The 17,490-nt window shown below is 40.6% G+C and overlaps 1 protein-coding gene and 1 long non-coding RNA gene across 4 annotated transcripts in view; one reads left to right on the forward strand and one right to left on the reverse strand.

Moving 5' to 3' along the window:
• Positions 1 to 14,003, reverse strand: part of TENM3 (teneurin transmembrane protein 3) — a 601,855-nt gene extending 587,852 nt beyond the window's left edge. Inside the window, exon 1 of the mRNA XM_064585705.1 lies at positions 13,860 to 14,003. The gene's annotated coding sequence lies outside the window, so the exon portion shown is untranslated. The remainder of the gene's footprint in view (positions 1 to 13,859) is intronic.
• An 82-nt stretch (positions 14,004 to 14,085) lies between these two features.
• Positions 14,086 to 16,399, forward strand: LOC123847368 (uncharacterized). Of its 3 annotated transcripts, none has more exons than XR_006791535.3 (4): positions 14,093 to 14,282; positions 14,452 to 14,550; positions 14,753 to 14,896; positions 15,071 to 16,399. It is a non-coding gene; the product is annotated as an uncharacterized LOC123847368 (long non-coding RNA). The 3 variants fall into 3 exon arrangements; XR_006791536.3 differs by having other exon boundaries at positions 14,457 to 14,550; XR_008506458.2 differs by lacking the exon at positions 14,452 to 14,550 and having other exon boundaries at positions 14,086 to 14,282; positions 14,581 to 14,896.
• The last annotated feature ends 1,091 nt before the right edge of the window (positions 16,400 to 17,490 follow it).

Below are 17,490 nucleotides of genomic sequence, written 5' to 3' on the forward strand. Positions count from 1 at the left end.
TCTTGCAATCTGGCTACACTGTTTCACCCCCACATGGCAACAACCAGTCTAGAGGTGTGACGTGGTGTCTCCTTTTGGGCGAAGCGTGTGTCCTTCCGTGCCCGGTTCCCATCACCCCGTGTCTCCATTTCTGAGGCAATGCCAACGCTATTTATTATCAAACACGCTCTGCTGCTTTTCTAATGGTATGGAAACATTTCTCTGTGTGCATGTCTCTTTCAAAAGTGGCAAAATGAAAGACAAAGAGAACTACATATTTTGGGAACTAGGAAAGAACGTGTATCTGTGTGGAAGCGCAAATGTGATACGAAGCTAACAATGGCCAATTTCATTCATCCCCTTTACCTGCTGGCATTGTCCTCACCTGTTCGCTAATTTGGGCTCGCTGTGGTTGATTTCTGTTGCTCATTCGCTTTCCCTGTCTCGGCATCCCCTCACCTGTCCATGTCGACTGTTAATTTTTTTCAGAGATCCATCCTCTACCGTGGTATCTTTTGTTCTCATTTAAATGCCAACAACTTATTGTTGGTACTACAGACTTAACATGAATCACAGGCAATCTTAAAATAACAGAATATACACTTTGAGAATTTTAGTGGTCCTAGGGGACGACCTAAGTCTAGAGACCACAAAGCTTTTGTAGGGAGGAGTTATTCTTTAGTGAGGACACCTGACACTGACATGCAGGGAGGGAAGGTTTCATTCCCATGTCGCTTGTTTACCGATGGGCCAGGCACTGTGCTCGAAACTAGCTGTGCTGAGAACGAGAGAGAGAGAGAGAGAGAGAGAGAGAGAGAGAAGGGTCTCTGCCTTCGCAGCACTTTTGTGGGTAAGCTTGCAACGAACATTGCCAAGTTATTCCACAGGGAAGGAGGCAAATGGCCACCCTCTGTTCTTCCCAGGTCCGTGGCTCTTCATGATCCTTCTTGTTGGATGTCTACGGCCATGCCTGTGTGGAGAAGTGTTAGGCCCATGTTCTGATTCACTCAGCTGTCTTTCCTTTTAAACCCTTGTGAGCCCCAGGGCACTTCTGTTGTTTTTCAGTAGTTACTGCCTCGTGTCCTTCCCAACGTCCATGGAGTTTCAAGGCTCTGCTAATGTCTGTAGGCTTCAGGAAAGCTGTGTGCTGAATGCCTTAGATGCTGTACTCCCTTCAGTTCTCTGCCATTTCAAAGACCCATGGGCTATTAGAGTACGATGTGCCCAAAGCAGTAATTCTTTCAATACCTCTTTCAGCTTTCTTAATAACCTTAATAACTGTCTGTTATCTCTTCCATCACGCCTCAGCTAGAAGTGAAAACTTCCTAGGGGTCTGAGATCATGTCTTGTTTCTTCTAATCTTCCCCAGGACACAGTCACTTGGACACAGAACACTGACAAAACACTTGGGGTTTGATTTAAATGCATCGGGAGAGGGAAAAATGCCTGTGGAAGTGAGGCACATGTTAAAAATAAAGATGGACGTTCAAATCAGGGCAGACCTTTACTACATCTGTACAGCCTCGTGATTTTTATAGGTTCAATGGCAGCCGTTCACTATTAATTTCTATTATATTAAATATAAAAGGGGAAAAATTTCAAGTTTTGACAGGTAAGCAGTACATTTCCTCCCCTGAACAACTCCCAAAAGCTTTCTGGAAACTAAAGCACTTTTTCCTATTTTTGCTTTTCATTTTGAAGACCTTCTTCCCCAATCAAGACGCTTACATGAAAAGTGGCAGACCATTTTGCTATCTTTTTCAAATGAAGCCTGATTTATTCCACTCCTCATCCTGCCTGCCCTGTTCTCCAAAGAATTTTTATCAGGCAACAGATATTCTCTAGACTCTCAAATGAGAGGAAAACAAAAATAATTGTGTTTCTATGCAGTATCTTTGACACCTTCCTAAAAGTAGTAAGTATTGAACTCAGTCATCTTCTACACTTTTCTAATCACAGAAAGTACCTTTACTTATTCCTAGAGATAGCCAATCCCACCGTCCACAGAGATGGAAACATCCCGATAGTACAAAAGAGAGATATTATAAATAATGAAGACAGGTTGTCCTTAAAAGTTGACACACTTCACATTTCTTAGGGTTTATATATAGCTAGTTTCCAATTTTGTTCTATAAATAATATTAATGCAAGCAAATACGTTGAATTTTCTCCAGAAAGCACTCTAATTTCTTCAGGGTTGTATCACTATACATTTGTTAAGTGCCCATGTGACATCAATCATTCTCCAATTTGGCACATCCAAATAAATGCGAGGGATTAATAAATCTCTCTCTACAATGTCATCTTCTAATGGGTTTTTAAGAAGTGAAAAAAAAACTATCATATTTTGCTTAGGGTTTAAATTATGACCATCACTGTAGACACGTGACCCAAAGAAATATGGAAACCACTTGATTCGGTGGTACTTAACTCCATAAAAAGGTACTCGTTGTAGAGAAATTATTAAATTTTCAGTGATTTTTATTGCCGAGCATCACTGAAGCTAAAGTTGCTGGGTTTTCATCTTTGCAATTCTTCCTCATAACCACTGACATAACAATTTGAAAACCAATAGAATCACCCATGCACCTGTAAGCAGCCCGTCCTCTGCCCTTTCATCTTCCTTTATAAGCATTTATGGGAAATGAGGTGCACAAAACACATGTATTTGTAATTACATTTGCAAAAAAAAAAAATCCTCAAACAGCTGTGGACACAGCAAAGATTAGAATCTGATAGTGGCTTAGAATAATGAAGAAAGAGATTGTAAGGGTTCAGCTACAGAGCTGATGAAAAATAGAAAAAAAAAGCCCCTGCTCCTCAAAATCCTTAATCTGTATTACTCTTACACGTGAAATTAAAACACATATATTCTAAAAATTAAAAACAGGAAACAGGATGACAAATGTTTTTCAACAAATTATTTTGCAGTGTATTAAACCCTGTGTTTTCCTAAAAATAACAAATTGGAAATCTGGACAAATATCTAAATAAAATATTTTAAGGTATTAATTAAATTCTTCTAAAAATCTTATGAAGTACTTGAAACTTGGTTACATCTAGCTAGTTTCCAAACAGTACTGTTTATTTTTTAACCTCATATTTATACCAATTATAAAAGCCTAGAATCTTTTATGAAGGTTTACATAATCAATTGTTTTATTAAGGTGATCATTAAAAGTGATATTTTTTAAATAGCTTTTCATAAATATGTTCTATATAATATTTAAAAATAAAACCATTTTTTTTAGATTCATATGTCTTCTGCAATGGATATATATATTTATGCATGTATCAAAGTTTAGGAGGCTAATAACTCAGAACAGTAATATTAACATTACAGAGTCATCTTCTGAAGTTTATATAGTATGATTCAATGAATAAGTATACAAAACCAGAATTATTTAAATTGCAAAAAAATTTACTTCCGCACTCTGCAATTTTTATAGTAACTTTGCCATCTTTTAAAAACTTTTAAAAGCTAGTAGGCTCAGAAATAAGAACCCATTTATTAAGGAACACTAATTGTCTAATAAATTATGCTTTTTTATGTGGCATCACTGCATCCTACAGTGTCTTAATTAACCAATATTTGATACTTGATTATTTAATAGGCTGAATTGACCATTCCATTTTTAATATATTTCTTTTACTAAAAAAAAAAATCTTCCTAAAACATGACACATTTTTTATCATACTTTTAATGCTCTGCATGAAATTATTCATGCTAATGGGAATATAATCACATAACAAAATAGTCATTCTTTTTTTTTAACCCATAACCAAAGCATGCTATGATATGCTCACTTTTTGCATACATGTTCAGAGAATATTAACTAATAATATGTGATGGCTTCATTTTTATACGCTGTTATTTCTGTCTCAAGTTGCTTTGAATATCACTAACATGGGAAAAGCTTACAAGGAACTTCAATCAGGCCACGGATCCTGCAGACTGGACTGAGGAGGCAAACCACTTAAGTGACTGGGTACCTCACAATAATCAATTCACTTGTCATTTGGCATAAATGTAAAAGCACCCTTCCCAACTTTTCTGGCTTCATTATCTTGCATCAAATTATTAACCTCTGGATTTTAGGAGTTGGATCTATTAATGCCTAGAATGTATATTTAGACTAAAATTCTACATAAATATTAGATTTAGGAAAGGAAGCAATTAACTTATTCAAGGAAATGAAATGATGGCCAAGCTAGTCCAGTGCTACTTGATAAAACCATTGTGTAACACATTCTGGGATCACAGATTTAGGGGAGAATGCATAATCCTTCATCAAAGAGTGGCAGCTTATCCACAAAGCTTCCTATTCCTGATGGGATATTCTTTTAAAAGTAATAAGGAGGACTTAAAAACTATGTAACACTCTTCTACCAAAATTAGCCATTTATACCAATGCTTCTTAATCCTAAAAGAACCAGAACCTCACCCAGAAAGCCTTGAGAAACTTTCCTTTGGGAAAAAAAAAAATACATAATGTGTACTAATAATTGACATCTATTCCTAAGTCAAATGTTTATGTTTCAGACTTAAAATTAAGTGATAATACCACAGAAGGTACAATATTTTTTTTTAAAAAGGTAAAAGCAAGATAACAAAAAATAATGCAGTCCCTAGAAGGCTTACATTGATAACAATTTCCAAGACTGAGAATTACTAGTACTTTGCTTTCTTCAACATTTAAAATTTTTAATGTGAATTATAGCCTTTTCAAAGCTCAAGTGGTAATTACACTACCAATTCATATACCTTATATCACATTTAAATGAAATACGTGATACATTAATGATTTGTTTTAAATAATTCGAAATTAGCTTTTGCTGATAGCTTAATATGAAATTCACCCAGCTTGATATGTTAAAATTCCTATCTGAAGTATAATACTGTTTTAAATGCTACTTTCATCAGATGATGTGAACAGAATTAACTGATGGCATCTCTTAAAACAAGCACTCGGTCCTCTCCTTCAGATCTCTCCTTTGTCAAAATCTCAGAAAACACCTGCACAGTGGAGATGAAGTATGTCACTGGAAAGTGCAGGTTTTATATAAAACTTGAAGTAAAAAAGATTAGACTTTTGCCATGGCTATACTGACTGAGGGCTGACTCAACTTGCTAACATCATACTTAAATGAAATGAAAGATAATATGGATTTTATTGAGATTACTTTAAACCAGAATACCAATAAGTGATTATCTTAAAATGTAACTTTTATTTTACAAATGCATTCCTGCTGTCTGACTTAAAGAAAATAATATCAATACATCATTCATCTTTCAGTTTTGTAATAAATAACTTTTTGGTGACCTGTGTGGATACTGCATGCATATATATTAATGAATAGTCTCCCAGTGTCTAGACTATGTAAGATGGGGATATTCATTAGTGTTTCTATGATATCTAGAACACCAGATTTACCTAATCATCTTAATTTCTATTAAGCTCTTTAAAAACTTACATTGGAATTACTGTATGTTTTGATAACTAGTATTTTTGGATTTCTTAACTGTGGACTATAGAGCATAATATCGATTTAAATAAAAATATGAAGTTCTGATTGGTGGAACCATGTGAAAGATAAAAGCTGTAAGTGTAAATAATTTAAATTACTGAGATCTAATTATGTACATCGTCAATGAAACAGTATTTGAATTTGAACATATAAAACGAAGATTTCTGTTTGGTACTGCATTTTTAACTATAACGTACTATGTTTCAAATCCTATATGGATAATTTTACATTTATTTAATTTTTAAATTACATCCTTATTATCCATATTATTTTCCTTCAAAGGTAGAACACTAAACGTATACTATACCACCTAATATCATACAAATTGAAACACAATTTAAAAAATAATACCACAATCAAAACACAAGAGAGGAAACATTTAAAAAGTTTTCTTTCTGCCACACATGTAATGTTTAAAATTAGTGACAAAGAAAGAAATCTTTTTGGCAAATCAACTCAACATGCCAATATTGTTTATAAAATTTTTTGTAATGCCAGGTTCTCATTCAGAGATTGTATACGCTAGGGCAAAAGTAAACGGTAAGGGAGAATTTTGTTCCATTTAATTTTTCAATCACAGGAAATGCAGAATAGGCTATCCTATTTCTCTTCGGCAAGAAAAAGTTTTAAGGGAGCATAAAAATGACTCTGAACGTGAGGATTTAATTCTGGTTTGACACATGAGTAAGAACTTTAACTTCTGTTTAAGGTGAAATTTATTTTAAATGTTAAATATGCTATAGCAATGTCATCAGAGAGAGACTGGTTGAAAATTAAGATCGAAATATCCACTTAGAAATACATTACAGATGGAACATGTCTGTTCTAATTTTTTTTTTTAAGATTTTATTTATTTATTTGAGACAGAGAGCATGAGAGGGAGGAGGGTCAGAGGGAGAAGCAGACTCCCTGCCGAGCAGGGAGCCCGATGCGGGACCCGATCCTGGGACTCCAGGATCATGACCTGAGCCGAAGGCAGTTGCTTAACCAACTGAGCCACCCAGGTGCCCCTGTCTGTTCTAATTTGAATGATAACATTCTGGCAGAAGTTCTCCTCGACCTTCACCCCTCTCTGAACCCAAATTCATCGACAGCTTTGTAAGGCAACAAACATCTTTTTGCTGGAAGGTATGATTATTTTTGAGGGCTTTCTAATTCTCTAGGAATGTTTCCTAAAGAGAACATGAAGAGGACTAATATTTTCGTTAATTTGATTGTGTCAAGTTATTCTCCAAACTATTATTGATGGTATCATAAAATTCAGCCAGACTGCTGTAGGAAGAATGTCTCATTTTTGTGACAATCAAGAGACAAAATACGGTTGTGTACAATAGCTCTTACTCCTTTTCGATATTACAGTGAATCACTTTTAGTATTTATTTAAATTAGTTATGACTTGCAGTGTTTTGGTCGACATTTATTATCCTTATCATTACACAAAATTAAGTGAAAAAGTTTACATTTTAAATATTCATTTCATTTTTCATTATAAACATAGAAAAAGGTTTAAGAGGCTTTTTCTGTTGTTCTTCAGAGGAAATAAAAAGTCAGGTTTGCTCTTCAAGAACTATAGGTCTGACAGCTTTCTTTAGCTGGAAGTTATTATAAATTCTGAAGGAAATAAAATTTACAGCTGTCTTCTGGCTTTCATAATTATTTTAAATGACAAGCCGTGTGCCAGCTTTTTTTTTTCTTTTTGAAAAGAGCTATGCAAAAAGGACCAGTCCCTTGCCAATTTTTTCCACCTACATGTTGACAAATTTCAAATTCTCTGATAAAGCTATTAGCATAGATGTCACATTTTAAAAGAGCATTTGGTAGACTGAGAATAAACAAGTACACTTTTCGGTAGGATCGCTTTCATAATTACCGAAATAAACATATCCCAATATTAACATATTTGTAAGTGCTTCGTGCAAACCCATTAAAATACTTCATGCATTTCTCATTGTAAATTACGTTAATTCCGGTCCTGTCTCCTCACTCTCTGCATAACACCTTCCAACGTGCTGTCCCAGCATTTTAGCTCTCCTAAGGTAGTTCCCTAGTACGGAAGCCAAATGCTGGCCACAATAGGGATGCTAGAGCTTCCTGGGGGAAGGAAGGACCTCTCTTCGGAAAAGCCCCTGTCATCAAAAAGACACCTCACTTCCTCGCGATGATAGTGGGTCCACAATTCTAATTGTAAAGTATCAGTTGAACTTAACTGAACTCGAGATGAAATAATCCATTCTCATAAAAGAGTACCTTTTCTTCCTTCCTTTCTTTTTTTGTCATCCTACTATTTAGAAGTGGTTCAGACTATGGTTGAAGGCAGAGAGTCATTACCAAGCTGTTATTTCTTTCTAAATTATGGCAATCTGAAGAGAATTATCACAAGATTCTGGTAAGTGTAACTAATAATGGAAGAAATGACAGAATGACTAAAATCTATTGATTATGAGCTTTATCTTCAAAGATAAGTGACCTTGTAAGTCACCTCCTAAATTATCATTTAAAATAATCAGAATGAAGACTATACTTTCAGGGATCATTTCTATAGTTTGTTAAAATAATCAGAATGTTTGTTTTTAAGTCTATATAAATCTGAGAATTATAAAATTATAATTTGGTGTTCAGTCCCATATACAAAGAAAATATACCTATAAAATAGAACTGTTAACACATTTTCTTTTCTCTGTCAATATGAAGAACCATAAACAATATTTGGAATTTCTTGGATTAATTTTTAAAAACTAATGATGCTCGTATTCTTGGATCTAAAATGCAAATACTTAAAAGTGAAAAAAATTTAGAAGTTAATTTTCTCCTGTACTTACCCAATTAACTTGCAATGACCAAATTTGCCCCCTATAGATTGCCTTTCCTGTCAAAAACACTGCTACACACAGAAAATGCTCAAAGAACCATCACTCTTTATAAACGATTTTCATGTTCATATTCTTTCCTCTTCCTCTTCTTTAGTTCTCCCTCTCCACCTCTTTCTCTCTCTGTATCTCCCATTGGTTTTGAGGCAGAGACCCAGTAGACCCGGTTATAAAATAGCTGCTTATTATTAAATAATATGACCCCACCCCTGGGCAAACCAAATCACAGCATCCCACTGCTCCCCAACTTCTGTAATCAAAGTAAAAAGTATGTCACCATACTGGAAATCACTTTATCAACAGAGAGCATCTCACAGTAACTTTTATATAATTGAATATGACAATACAAGTGTGAATATAGGCACTTGATTGTCTCAAAACACTTCCATTTTCAAAAGTGCCATCTCTCCATAAGTGATCATCCACTCCTTAACTCACAGGAAAGAAGATAACCATAGTTTGGGGATGTGGTACGCTGTATTCTACAGATGCTGCAGAAACATTAAAGCCGTCTGCTACCTCCTTGAGGTCTTAGAACTCAGTTAAGACTGCCACCTATCCCAAACCTGTTAGAAAAGTCAGTACTACCCTAGTGCTACCTCTAGACTGCAAGGATGTCAACAAGGTAGTAAAAACTCCTTTTTATTATTATACGGTTTCAATCATATATTCATGTGGCTGTGAGTACGTTCTAGGATACTGACATTAATTTGCTCGGTAACTTATCTGAAGTAGAAGGAAGGAGGTTTCAGTAGATTATTATCTTTTACAGGAATTCTACACAGCTATTCTAACTACCGAGTCACCCGAGTTATTTAATCGAAATCACACACACACACACACAGATACACACAAATCAACATTCTTTCCAGTGAAGGAATCCTATTATGGTTTTGGTGTTTGAAACAGCTCTATATCTTAGAGCATATTTCTGCATTTGGAAAGTTTATATTCTAATGGGGGGCTAAGATGATGCTTTGAAAATGGCATTTTAAGGACATTATTTTAGCGTTTCGAACTGTTTTTAGTGAATGCTTTTAAATGGAACAACACTAATTCAGTGTACATAATCTATCATTACAGTGAAGAAAATTAAAATATAATAAACATATTTCCTACCAAGTTTTTTTTTCCTGAAAGCAGAAAACAATGCACTGTGGGAACTTTATATTCACTATAAAGCAGTCACATCTTTATTTAAAAATTCTAGAGATGATGACTTATATTAGAATAGTTATCTATATTAATCTTTGATTTTGTGCTTTTGATACTTTATTTTATTGAGACTATAAGCATATATCACAGTAAGCAATGCAATGTGGACCAAAGTCCAAGAAAATCTTCACACGGTCTTTCGGAAGAGAATAAAATGCTGATAAAGTTGAGACCAGACACCGCTAATGTACAAACGCAAACATCGTCGTAGGGATGATCATAGTCTCCATCTTTCCAGGTTTCCAAAGAGGATAAAGAATTACCTCCACATGCATTACCTTTCATTGTCAAGATTATACCTACCACCTTATAAAATAAAAGTTATAATGCATGTGCAAGACGTGGATCTATAATTCTAAGAATTCCTTGAAAAACTCAACTAGAATACTGATATAAACAAAAAAGGAAATAACCTAGTTGTATAATGTTTACCATTTATGACTCCAAAAGACCACAAAGCCTTTTGACAAACAAGAAAATACACCTGAGGCATATTGTATTTGGAAGAAAAAAGCCTATTGCAGTTGAATATGTATTAATGAATTGCTTCCTCATGCTTTATACAATTCTTAGAGAAAGTTCAAATTAAGTCCCCCAAAGGATGTTTTAATTATAAGAAGCAATATTTTAAAACTCATACAAGCCATCACACTTGTTTGGAAACAAATGACTTCTCAAGATGTAGAAGTATTACTATCAATCACCAACAAGTTAATTCTACATAATAAGGCAGGTTTGGATGCAAACTGACCCACTGTGGAATGCTGTATCTAAAATTGATTACAACAGCACTCAAAATGAATGCAGCCCTCTAAACCACTTCTTTGCTCAGAAACATTAATCTCAATTAGAAGGAGAGCTTCATAATGGTAATGCTTGGTATATAAAAAAGTATGAAATAAATCAGTTTTTATAAGACACAACAATTAATCAGTTTTGAAACTTACAAGTTTTTTTTAAGTACAAAATGTCCATCAGGATTCTTAAAACATCTGTTATCTCCAAAATAAGGTTTTGAATGTGTTCTGAAAGAAGCTTACATGACATAATTTTTAAGACTTGGTTATTAAAACTTCTAAGTAGCATAACATTATTATGCTGTCTTTTCAATACACTTCTTTATTTTGAGTGAGTGTTAAATTCTTCTCGACTATCATTAACACTGGCTTTAACTGAAAATTCAAAGAGATATATAATTGGGTGTGGATCAGAGTAAAAGTTTGATAGCAAATTACTGTATTTTTTGCTCATATTCTCAATTGAAGTAAAGAGAGTATGTTCTAAAAGTCAAAGTAGACATTTGGCTATCAAATAAAACACTGGGTAGATAAGCAATGTGTCAATGGACATGCCTAACAGGTTTCTACAGCACATCTTCAGGAAAAGGGCAGACAATTCATTAACACTGCTGAATACACCGATTCACGTAAGTAAAATACCTTGATGACATTCCTCAGCTGCCCAGAAATAAAAACTTTAAAGGGATAAATAGAGCTTAATAAAAAGGAGGTAATGTATTTATTAAAATGATCAATATTAATAAACAAACAAAGTTGTCTTTATGCTGCTTTTATATTAGACTATGACTATCTTCAGGACTTACTTCCCAAAACTATTGTAGGCAGAACAAACTTGGCTATTTCCAAACATGCTTTCACAGCAATGGGAAAAACATTTTCTGTACATCAAGCTCAAAGTTGATCAAGTATTCCTGATAGGTCATTCTACTCACAACGATAGCCATACACTTTTGCCTGGTTTCTTATCTGCTTGACTCTCTACAAAGGAAATAATTTTAACTCTTGGCTTTCAGAAGCAAAGCTAAGGAAGAGTAGCTTGAACTTGCTAACTGGATTATTATGGTTTAGCTAGGTTTTCTTTCCGAATAAATGTAAAACTTTTCACTCTATTTAGGTACTTTCTTCTATTCAAAGATAAGCATCCTTATCTTTCTTTGTCTTCACCCTAATAAAGCAGGTTCTCTTTTCTAACCAAAAGACTCATGACACGCCTAAAAGATCAGAGTAAGAAAAGCCTCTATAATTTACCTAAAACATTTCTTTCTAGAAAATAAACTCAGCCATTCAAAATGATTCAATTTGGAAAAAAAAATTAGTCAGAATTCTACTATAATTTTATCTGCTTTATTTTACATAATTAAGAAGTCCTCACTAGGGTCGATACTCCCTGTCAATGAGTCGCTAACATTAATGCTGTTGGCACAGGATATTAATGTATTTTTCAAATATATAAGCACTGGTATAGTTATTAGTACATTTTCATAAAAATTGTGTAGTATATGTAAAAATATACCTGTCTTACTTAAAGGAACTACTTTCTCTCATAATATATATTCTCTTCTAAATTGTCTAAAATAAAATATATTGACCACCAGCAAAAAAATAGTATCTTTGAGTTAAGAAGAATACTAAAATTCAAACAAGAAAAAAAGGCAGATTGGCAAGGAAAATGCAACAGGAAGAGAGATACATTCAATCCTGAAATACACAACAGAATAACTTAACTAAACTCATTGTAAACCCCATCTTTGAAGAATTTAGGAATAATTTGTGAATGCCTTGACATTTTAAAGTGGGATTAGCAAGTCTTATTACTGAACTAACCTCTCACACTTAGAGCAAGAATTAAATATTTGCTCTGCATTTAGAATCACAAATCGAAAGTTCCAAGGCTCTTACAAGAATTTCATATATTAAGAAATAAAAGCTAGAAGTTTTAGATAATTAAGAATGTATTAAGGAGTGCACAAAGCAAGATCCTTGGTGTATTTGTAAAATTTTTGTTTCAACTGAAATATTAAAATCTATAATGAGTTTTCATTATATTCTCAACTCTGTTCCTAATATCCTAGATAGACCACAAATACTTTTCCAGGTAGGCACTCGGGTGGAGGAGGGGTATGCATCGTATTCTAAGCAAATTCACTAAAAGAATCAAATCACAAGTTCTGCTCAGTTGCAATACCACCTTTTGGGGTACGCTTCCAGGCTTTCCAAAGATGCTAGTCCTGCCTTTTTGTTTGGTTTTGTTTTTGACAACAGAAAGGAAAGGTAATGCCTGAACATATTTCTGTTTCTAGCGAAAAGACCACCCAGTGGATTCTGCCAGAGCCTCCAAATGTTTGACAGATACACTGTCAGAAGATAAGAAATAAGAGTATTATGAAGAGACAGTCCTGTTCTCCGGAATCCCAGCTGTCTGGGGCCCTGTAAAAAGTGCCTGGACAGCCCTCACCCTTTCACTTCCACAGCACTTACCCAAAAGTACCTGGAAACTTTTCTCTAGCTTTAGATTATCATGACTTCAGAAAACAAATGTATCTGCCGCATTGCACGGTAGAATTACCTGGTACCCTTCCTCCCCAGTAAGAATTAGTAGCAGGTTACCATTACAGCTACCTTAAAGGTGAGGCAGTAAGAACGGAATCCAAACTGCATCATAAGGTGTTCAGCAGAGATCAGATAGAGCCCACCTCAACCTAAAATGTTTGAAGCTTCTTCCAGTGGGTTGGAAAACACCACACAGCCGGAGATTGAGCTGCAGATTCGTAAATTGCCCAGTTCAGGCTATCTGCTTGTTTCCAGCCCCGATGAAGTTTCAGTCGAGATCTACCCCTCCCCACGCCACCCCAGCCCCTCGTTCCCGTCCCCTTCTCCATTCCCAACTGGGCCGCCTGGTAGTTGAAGACTCCTTTTCACTTGCCCCGGAGAGTGGTGCCATTTCAGGGCTTCCCGCTCGCTGGAGGCCCCCAAGATCTTCTCAGACACCTTCCGAGGACGCGGCGCCCCGCCACAAAACTGGGGATCGCCCCGACCTGAGCCAGACGGGCTAGACTCCCTGCCCCCACGGAGCGCCCGGCCCCCGGGGCTGCCTCCCTCGGGTTGCCCGCGAGCCCGGGGCTCCCCGGAACCGCAGCGCCCGGCCCAGCTCCTCCGGCGCCAGGCGCCGGCGAAGTTCCCACCTGAGCAGGCAGCCCGAGGTGTCAGACGCGAGGGCGGGGCGGGGACGGAGAGGCCGGGAACTGGCAGGCCAGACCCGCCGAGACCGCACGCCGAGGAGATGCTCCCGGGCCACCCGGGCTGGCCCACCTGCTGCCGCCTGCCAGAGCCGCGCGGGGCACCGCGCCGCCGTCCGCGCCGGCTCCGGCCCGCCCGCCCGCCCGCCCGCCCGCCCGCTCCCGGCGCCGCGGCCCGGGCACTAGGACCCCAGGAAGGAAGGAGGGCGCGCCGGCGGCGGCGCAGCACTTACCGCGCTCGGCTCGCCCGCGCCTCCGGCTCGCTCCGCGGCCGCAGCCGCCGCGTCCACCCGGGCAGCGCGCACACCCCGCACTTGGCCAAATTCAAAGGAGCCGGGCGCGGGGGAGGGGGCCCCGCCGAGGCAGCGGAGCGTGGGGGACGGGGGCGGGGGCGGGCGGGGGGAGAACAGCAAGTGTTACAACTTCCTTCCCTGCCCGGCGCCCGGCCGCGGCGGGCGAGGGACGCGGCGAGGGGAGGGCGGGCGCGCCGGAGCGCCAATGAGTTCACTTTCTTTTTCTCCCCCGCGCTCTCCCCCTCTCCCTTCCCGCCGGCCCCTCTAAGCCTCCGGCTCCGCCGGAGAGGCCGCGCCGGAGTTTTCGGTGCTCGGCGGGGGAGCCGGAGGACGGTGGCGGCGAGGGAGGAGGAAGAGGACAAGGTGAGGAGGCGAGCAGGGCGCCGTGCCGGGGAGCGGCATCCAGGACCTTGACTGTGTGACGGGGGGACGCGCCGGGCCGAGTGTGCCCGAGACAGGCGCGTACACGTGTCCGTGTGTGTGTGCGAGTGTGTGTGCGGGAGGAGAGGAGCCTACCATGCGCTTCCCCCAGTGCAGATCGCGGGAGAGCCCAATCACAGGGCGAGCTGGCCCGGGCTGCGATCATTTATAACCCTGGACTCCGCCGCTCCGCCACTTGTCAAGATGACAGGTACTTTATTTCTTCTTCTTCCTTATTCAGAAAAAGAGATTCCCCGTTTACTGCCTTTTTCTGTCAAATGGGACTTGCCGGACTGAACCACGTTCGCCGCCCCTCCCTCCTTCCCTCCTCCCGGCCGCGTCGGGTACGGGAAAGCTCCAAGGCTCCCATGCTGTGACCAATCAGTGCATCTACTACTCTTGCCGTGATTTAGGGGTCATCCGTGAATAACACTTCACGCTGATGAATGGCTCTTGCCGGCTTTCGGCTCTGATGAGGGGTCTGCCCGCCGCTGACTGCAAACACTAATGAACTTACAGCGCCCTCTGAAATTCACACGCACCTACAAAGTGCAGGGGTACGTGCGTGCCGGGGGGGGGGTCTGTCCTTTTCTTCTCTGGGTTGCGGGATGGGGGTGGGGGAGAGGGACGGGGGAGGGGCGGGTAATTGCTTTGGACCAAAGTGGAAACACTTCTCTGTGTAATCAAACCTCTAACCTTCTTAGAAAACTACTTTGCTTGATCTTTCCTAGGGTGGGCATTTCAGGTCAGCGGAGTCACCCGAAGAGGTAGGAGTGCAAGACACTGCCGGGAAGATGGATTTCGAGGCAGAAGGGTGTAATTAAGGATTTCCACTCTCGGTAGGCGGCCCGTCCTTTACAAGAGGCTCTGAAAATGACCTGCGCCTTCCCTTCCAGAGTGTCCTCTCGTCCGAAACTGAAAAGCGCAAATGACCTTCGCACGCGGGAAGGGGCTCTGAACACCAAGCTTCCTTGCAAGCCCCAAGTCGGGGCTGGCGGAGAACAAGTGTCTGCCCTCGGGTTCAAGCACCAGGTCCTCCCCAACAAGCGCGCAGCGGCCAGGGGGCTGGATTCTGGAGTCCTCCAAAGGCTCCACACCCCGCATTCTCCGACCCCCCCCCCATCCCCCGTTCTCCCCTCAGATTAGCAGCCAAACGCTACCTCTGCCTCGACTTTGTTTGCTGTGGGAGGAAAATAAAAGTTTACTGCTCTCCCCAAGACGCTGCCACTTTCTACTCGCTTAAGTTCCCCTCAGCACCCTCGCTCGCGACTCCCCAGCCCCTCTGCCCCGGCCTAAAGGAAGCCCACCGAGGCAGATTGCAGTTCCGGCTGCTGCGGACCTTTGGAACACCCAATCCGCGACCTTCGCGGAGCCGCTCTCCGGCTCTTTGCCGCTCTGGAACCTGCTCGGCACCCAGCGGCAGCAGGGCTGGGGCGTGCGCGCTTGGGGCGGACCAGCCCGCTGGGCTCCACTCCGGGCACCCCAGCGTCCTCCCCCCTGCCCCCCCTCCCCCGGGAGTAGCTCTGAATTTGTTCCCCAGGCCTTAACGGGGCGCTAGCAAACTTGACCTAGGAAGCGTGGCAGAGGAACTAGCGAGCTGTCAGCCTTCTCATTCCATCTCCCGCTTTCAACTTCAGAGCAGAGGATTCCAGCGACCTGCACCTAACGGGGGACTCGGGCTGGAAGGAAAACACCTGTATTTGTAACTACGTGCAGAACACGAAACAGACTAAGCACTTTGAAAACAAGAGCAGTGCCTCCTAGGAAAGCCTGAGGCTTCACGATAGAGTTTCTCCAAAGTTTTCGGGAGAACTGACAAGGAGAGTCCCTGAACTTGAGTTAGTGTGCCCAGTCCCACCACCTGAGTTCCCGAAGTTGTCAAATGACCAAACGCACTTCACCTACTCGTTAAGAAATAACGGTAATGCGTGACCACCACGACCCCATTCCTGGCGCGCCAGTGACGCTAAGCACTACAGGAATCTAGAGTCGCCCTGGGGTGGATCAGTCTCTTTCCTGCTTTGTGTGTTTCACACTTGAAAAAATAAAATAAAATAAAATAAGGCAGCGGGGGCAAACGAATGATTATTCCCCTCTCATTCTAACCATCCTCATTGTCTCAAGAAAACTTCCTGAATTGTGGAGGCATACCCCAGATATTATATGACAGTCACACCAACTACTTAAAATTTGCATTCCTGATGTGATCAAAAGGAAACTTGACGGGTGTTTCATAAATCACCTTTGTGGCCCAGTTCCCAGAAAAACATCTTAAGTGTTCAAAACTTTGCTAAGTGTCCATGTAACACTCCCCCTTGCTCTTTCGTACCTTACTATCTAGGAATACACACCAAAAAAAGAGGTAAGACACATCCGAAAGAGGCCAGAACAGAAGAACTAAATTGCTGGTAGAACAGGCAGGAGGTGGGGTCGGGGGAGTGGCATGTTTCTTCTTTGCAGCTCTTTTCTCTTTTCAGCCCTCATTATAGCTAAAGCTGGTAATGAGCATAGGAAACAATAGAACTCATAAAATTTAGAAATGGTAATAAATCTTGAAGCTTGTCTCTAGCCCAGCTCCCTGTTACACGATATTCAAAGTTTTTCAGTGCGGGATGTTGAACATTCACACGAATTGTATGCAATGCAGACAAAATACTCTAGAACTCATTCATACAGCCCCGTGCACTCTATGGCAGGCATCACCGGTGGACAAAGCGCTCAGGGTGTCCTCAACGACGGTCTGTGAGCGCAAGGCGAAGCCCGAAATCCAGGCAGTTTATGTGTGCTAAGTTTGAGGCTTCGTGGGTTGGGTTCCCACCCACCCCCCCAACCCCTACCCCCACTAACAAAAAAGTTCCATCATTCGAGGTCCTTAGGAAAAGCTGATGTTGTACAGTGCCAAACTATACCAGACGCTTTCTCCTCCGAATGCATCCTTGGAAAGCAGAGAGGCAGCCTGCTACGTGACCATCAGGCTTTTTGCCTCGCTGAGCTCCTGTCATGGGAGGGCGGGGATGGTGGGTAGATCACGCCGTGCCCTCGGCTGCAATAAAAACTCCAGCGGGAGAAGAAATGCAAGACGTGGCTGGCTGTTTTACAAACCTCTGGCCGCTCACAGCAAACTCTGCCGGGCGCGGCTGGTGTGACTTTG

Source organism: Mirounga angustirostris, unplaced genomic scaffold (genome assembly GCF_029215605.1).
Source record: "Mirounga angustirostris isolate CCGP_5_RB_7025 unplaced genomic scaffold, mMirAng1.0.hap1 SCAF_2, whole genome shotgun sequence".
NCBI lineage: Eukaryota > Metazoa > Chordata > Mammalia > Carnivora > Phocidae > Mirounga > Mirounga angustirostris.